Genomic DNA, 7,028 nt, shown 5'->3' with positions numbered 1-7,028 from the left:
GCACCAACAAAGGCAACGTATGGAACAAAAGGAAGACGGCGCCTACTATGTAACGGGGCGTATTTGGGTCCCACTCTATGGCGGTTTACGAGAACTTGTGATGGATGAAGCACACAAGTCTCGTGTGACACTCTAGGTTTTTCCGAACGAACATCTTGTAATATCTTTGTGTATATATATGTTATTAAATGGAAACGTGACCTTTTGCATGATATGTGTTGTATGTATGTATTATATATATATGTATGTGAGTCGAGACCATGACTCGCAACCACTCGGTTGCGAGTGGGCCACTCGGTCTCGAGTGGGCCGTAACAGGTTTGGGCCGAAACCCCTTAGCCTATTTTTGAACCTTGTATAAAATCCCAACTTTCCCCACTTTCCTTCATTTTACACAAACATATCCACACACTCCTTCTATTCTCTCTCACTAGAAAACCCTCAACAACATCCCATTCTCTTCCAACTTTCGGTTCAAGCTCGGATCTCACAAGGAATCTCGGTCAAGACCATCATCACTCGGACACTTCATCTTCTCGGTTTCTTCCTTTTATTCGGTGCCTTTTTTCACAAACCGGTTAGTGTTACATATGTGTAATAGATGCCTTGTATGTTTGATGAATGAAATGTTTATGAACTAGAAAGTGCTTGGTTAGAAGTATTATGCATGATTTTTAGGATGATTTGTGAAGTTTGACTATATGTGTAAACCCTTATGTATGAAAGCTTGATAACATGTTTAAAATGGCTAAAGAATAGTGGTTTAAGAATAATTATGGCCAACCGAACTATGTTTAAAGTTACAAAATGTATGTTTTCTTGTTCTTGCATGTTGATCTTGTTAAAATATGTGATTTTGGTTCATAAAAATGTATGATTATGTTAAGATGAAGACCCTAGAAATCTATGAACTTGTGATGAACTTGTTGAATATGGTTTGAAGATTTCAAAAAGGGCAATGTTTGATCCAATTTTTATTAATGACAGTTTAGGAAAACTTGTTAGTGAAACCTTATTGGTTGTTTCCTGATTTGGGCCTGATTACATAGTACAATTCAGCCTGATATATCTGAATCTGCACGTGAACAAGAAAAGGATAGCATTACGACTCGCAACCACACAGTTGCGACTCGCAACCACAGCGTGATAACTCGAAACCACACAGTTGCGACTCGCAACCATAGCGCGACAACTCGAGACCACACGGTTGCGACTCGCAACCACAGCGTAACAAGCCGAGACCTCCTGGTTGCGACTCGAGATCACCTGGTTGCGACTGGGCTGTCCACTTTGGTTATTGGGCCATAATGTGTTGAATATGGGTTACCTGTTGACTGATCTATGTGTTGCTGTTCGATTGTGTAAATGTTAGGGCCGGCCCAATAACCCACTGTTTACTTGTATGCATGATACGTGTTAGTTATGCTAAACGAAACTCTATCACTTTAAGTCCCTGCTTACAGTACCGATTAATCGCCGGGGGCGAACGGGTTATTAGTTGATAGCGCTATTAGGTTTGACAACCTCACACCGTGACCGGGGGAGATCGGGCGTGAACTAGTAGACCTTGCAACATGGTCAATGACGATAGACATTGACTCGGGGCACAACAACTTTCCGTCAACAGTTTCGGTATCTACAGTTTAGTGAGCTTACAGATGGGGTAGCTCCCCACAACGTGATTATAAATGCTTTATCTAAACAACTTATGTTTTTGGTAAACTAAAACTGGACAACTAGTGAACTCACTCAGCATTATTGTTGACCCCTTACTGCATGCTTTGCAGGTAACCAGTGACTTAGGAGCTGCTGCTTGGGGATGTGTAGTGTTCGTCAAACCCGTGTGTTGGGTTTAACTATCTTGAACTAAGGACTATCTTTAAAACTTTTTGGTTTATGCTTCCGCTGTTTTGTTAAACTAATTATCGAACTTAAACTACGATGTTGCTAACTACTTTAGATATTAAATATTTCTACTATTAATTCAATGCTCAGTATAATTGGTGGCTGGATCCTGGTCGGTCACGCCTCCAAGCGGTGGTGTTCCGCATGTGGGTTTTTGGGGGTGTGACAGATTGGTATCAGAGCCATTGGTTATAGTGAACTTGGTTTTAAAAAGGGGAAAAATCTTTTTGGAGAAAAACCAGACTATAACCTGTGACTCGCGACGACACTACACTCCAAGTGCAAGGCTCAACACATTGACCTCATAGCTCGGACTAGTGTTTACTTGTTTGCTTACCTTATGTTTCCTGTTTTGCTATACGTACTAGTGTGCCTAAATTAGATAGATACACCTCTCTCTTCTATCTCATTCTCGCTACATTACGACATCACACTCATACTGTGTTTTCTGATTATGAAGACAATGAGTGGACGTGGAAGAGGAAACATCAACATGACTCAGGCTCAATTCACTAACCTGCTTAACACGGTGGCTGCAGCTTTCGCAGCTCACCCTGGAGGTAAACTCGTTACCCTAGGATGTTTAGATCCTACCGCCACAACGCCTTTTATCCCTAAATCTATACGCTTCGCTTCTCACGAACAGGTCAGCATGCACCTGCGCAACCACCCGTGTGTACTTTCAAAACCTTCATGGATTGCAAGCCTCTCCCTTTCAACGGCACTGAGGGTGCCATAGGTCTTCTGCACTGGATTGAGAAAGTTGAAGCTGTCTTTGCTATCTGTGAGTGTCCCCCTGGGAATTGGGTGAAGTTTGCTACTGCTACACTTGAAGGAAACGCGCTTTCCTGGTGGAAGGCGCAAATTCAGATGTTTGGATTGGAAACTGCTAATGCTACTGCGTGGGAGGATTTCAAGGACATGATTAAGGAGGAGTACTGTCACCGGGATGACATCCACAAACTTGAGAACGAGTACTATGCGCTTAAGATGGTTGGGTCAGAGATTGAAACCTACACCAAGCTGTCCAATGACTATGCTGCCCTTTGCCCAAACATGTCTCGACCTATGTATCGAAGAATCGAGTTGTACGTCAAGGGTTTGGCTCCAGAAATTCGAAGCCATGTAACTTCAGCCAACCTCACTACCATTCAGCCGATCGTTCGACTTGCTCACAAACTCACTGATCAGGCCGTAGAAGAGGGCAGGTTGCCCAAAAGGATCAGTGCTACTGTCGGAACTTCTAGTGACAACAAGCGTAAGTGGGAAGGAAATCAAAGCAAGGATGCTAACCCCACTCAGGCCCCAGCACAGCAAAGGAAAACTGAAAACAACAAGGGCACTCAACAACAGGGTGGCTATCGCGGTAACCACCCCAAGTGCACCAAGTGTAATCGACATCACAGTGGGCCTTGTGGGAAAAGTCAGTGTCAGCGATGTAACAAGATGGGGCATGAGGCCAAGGACTGTAGGAGTCCACGTCCCGTGGGGCAGAACCAGCAGCAACAACATCACGGGAACGCCAAGGGTTGTTTCCAGTGTGGAGCTGAGGGGCACTTTAAGAAGAATTGCCCTGTACTGAACCAGAACCGCAACAACAATCAGGGAGCTGGAAACAACGATCAGAACAACAATGCTGGGAATGGTGCTAGGGGAAGGGCTTTTGTGATTGGAGCTGGAGAAGCGAGGAATGACCCCAATGTCGTGGCGGGTAAGTTCCTACTCGATGATCGTTATGTTTCTGTATTATTTGATTCTGGAGCCGATGCTAGTTATGTGTCCCTACGTATTAGTAAGAAGCTTAAGCGTCCGCTTTCGTTACTAAGTTCTCATCATATCGTCGAGTTAGCTAATGGTAGAAACATCAAGGCCTCACATGTTATCAAAGGCTGCAAACTAGAATTGTCTGGTCAGACATTTAGTATCGATCTTTTCCCTGTTACACTTGGAAGCTTCGACGTCGTTATCGGCATGGATTGGTTATCCAAGCATCGCGCTGAGATCCTCTGTCAAGAGAAAGTAGTTCGTATTCCCCGCCGTTCTGGCAAACCCCTCATTGTACAAGGTGGCAAAGGCGGAGAAATCTCCGGCGTTATCTCATTCTTGAAGGCCCAGAAGTGTTTACGAAAAGGGCACACCGCTATCTTAGCATTTGTCACCAACACGCAGGAAAAGGAAAAGAGGATTGAAGATTTTCCAGTAGTGCGTGACTACCCCGAGGTATTTCCTGAGGAACTACCTGGACTCCCTCCCCACCGTCAGGTCGAATTCCAAATCGAGCTAGCTCCCGGAGCAGCGCCAATAGCTCGTGCGCCTTATCGACTAGCCCCCGCAGAATTGAAGGAACTCTCTACTCAACTACAGGAACTATTGGATAAAGGTTTTATCCGCCCTAGTTCATCACCCTGGGGAGCACCGGTACTCTTTGTTAAGAAGAAAGATGGCACGTTCCGAATGTGCATTGACTATCGTGAGCTGAACAAGGTTACCATCAAGAATCGTTACCCTCTCCCGCGAATTGACGACCTATTCGATCAGTTGCAAGGATCGAGCTACTACTCTAAGATCGACTTACGATCGGGCTATCATCAGCTGAGAGTCCGTAATGAAGACATCTCCAAAACTGCATTCAGGACTCGTTATGGTCACTATGAATTCCTTGTCATGCCCTTTGGAATGACCAACGCGCCCGCGGTATTCATGGATCTCATGAACCGAGTGTGCAAACCTTACCTCGACAAATTCGTGATTGTGTTTATCGACGACATCCTGATCTACTCGAAAAGTCAAGAAGAGCATGAACAGCACCTACGCCTTATCCTCGAACTCCTTCGCAATGAGCAACTGTATGCCAAGTTCTCGAAATGCGACTTCTGGCTTCGAGAAGTTCATTTCCTTGGGCACGTGGTTAACAAAGATGGAATTCACGTCGACCCAGCTAAGATCGACTCAATAAAGAATTGGCCTACCCCTAAGACTCCGACCGAAGTCCGCCAATTCTTGGGACTAGCAGGATACTATCGAAGATTTATCATGGGATTCTCAAAGATTGCTCAGCCTCTCACGGCTCTTACTCAGAAGGGTATGGTTTATAAATGGGGTGAAGCTCAGGAGTCCGCATTTCAGAAACTAAAGGATAATCTCTGTAGTGCTCCTATTCTCTCGTTGCCTGAAGGCACTGACGACTTTGTGGCTTACTGCGATGCATCCATCCATGGGCTCGGCTGTGTGTTAATGCAACGCGACAAAGTTATTGCTTACGCCTCTCGACAACTTAAGACTCATGAAAGGAACTATACTACGCACGACTTGGAACTAGGAGCAGTGATCTTTGCGCTTAAGATATGGAGACATTACCTGTACGGTACCAAGTGCACCATTTACACCGATCACAGGAGTCTCGAGCATATTTTCAAGCAAAAGGAATTAAACATGCGGCAACGTCGATGGGTCGAACTCCTGAATGATTATGAATGCGCCATCAAGTACCATCCGGGCAAGGCCAATGTTGTGGCAGACGCCCTGTGACAACCCAAACCTCCGAGGTTAGTAACGTTATTTACCAAATCCTAGTCCCTCGTTATTCATTTCCTTTAATTGTGAATTACCGTGTAATGTTGTACTTTAATTTGTCTTTCTTACCTTCTGTGGTTGGGCCGCGTCTTAGTGTGCAATTAGTTAGAAGTGGGTCACGTTTAGTTCATAACCGACTCATATGCATAGATTATCTTGAATTACATCGCCCGAGCCCAACATCGACCAAAGCCCAAGCTGGATTCATTTCATTGCTTAGTTGAGCGATTGGGCTTGGTAGAGCCCAAGTGGACGCAGGTTTAGAAACGGGCCTGGGCTTAGCTTATAATTACAACTCGGCCCAAACTTCCCTTTAACCGTTCCCTCATGCTTGTTATGAATCGGCCCAACTCCACTAGATGTAAACTTGGCCCAATTCCCTTCATTCCACCCTTATTACGTTATAGTGGGGGGTGGGAGTTTTATCTTACAACTTGAAAGAAACCCTACACCTCTTCATCATACGTACGGCAGAAGATTTCCCTCACATATTTCATAGTGCTCGATCAAGGCTTTTGGGTTAGTAATCTTGTATTTGTGTTGATTCTACCTGTGTGATCTCATGTGTATGTAAGTCCATGATTAGTATATGAATTAGTGATAGTGATATATATACATGTGTAGACTAATTGAGTATACCTTGGGATCATTCGAATACATTACCTAGTATATTGATAACATGAAGTAGTTGACATGCTTAGAGTGATAATAATGTTGATAAATGAATAATTATTCAGATTCGCATGATGCTAATTATTGTATCTCAAGATTATTTGATCAGTCAAAAACATACGCAATATCACAAATACATATAAGTGGATTTGAGGGAAATTAGTGGGCAAACAATTAAGACTTATGTTGATAAAATCGATGATTACTATTTCACATGGTTTGGATGTTTATTACTGTCAACAATTAGGATCACCTGGGCCATATATATATGTATATCAGTTTACACCTGGGCCACATCACATTCAAATTGGGCCACTAGCTTAAGTGTTTTCTTTTGCATATTAAGTAATCAGGGATGCATGATATGGTTGGTTTTGAGTATTACTGTTTGATTTGATGAGGAATAATAATTGGCATGATATATTGGTAGGTTGTTAGGAAATGGCAATACCATATTATGAATACAGGAAAAACCGATGGGTTGAGTGAGGTTTGTGGGGTGTACGGTTTGAAATAAAAGAGTAAACTAAATGGGGCACACAAACATTAATATTGGGCTGTTGATTAAGGGTAGAAAAGGGACAGTTAGCGTAGCATTTTGGGTTGGGTGGATCTTATGATTTATTATTTGGATGGTGATTATCTGTTTGATCCACACGTATTTTATCGGGTAATGAATTATGAATTAGTTAATTGGGGTTGTTGTGTAGTTTAACTAATAACCTCATGTGTAATGGAATGGGCCGAAAGATTGAATAGCTGCGTAGTCCCTTTAACTTCTGGCTGGGCCGCGTGACCTCGGGTCACCAGCCAAGCCCACTTCTTGAGTAATCGGACCAGGAGTTGGGCTTGACCGAATGGGCTGGGTAAGTCAGCAA

This window comes from Helianthus annuus, chromosome 2, assembly GCF_002127325.2.
Source record: "Helianthus annuus cultivar XRQ/B chromosome 2, HanXRQr2.0-SUNRISE, whole genome shotgun sequence".
Classification (NCBI taxonomy): Eukaryota; Viridiplantae; Streptophyta; class Magnoliopsida; order Asterales; family Asteraceae; genus Helianthus; species Helianthus annuus.
The sequence above is the reverse complement of the archived record's forward strand: the minus strand, read 5'-3'. Positions refer to the sequence as shown.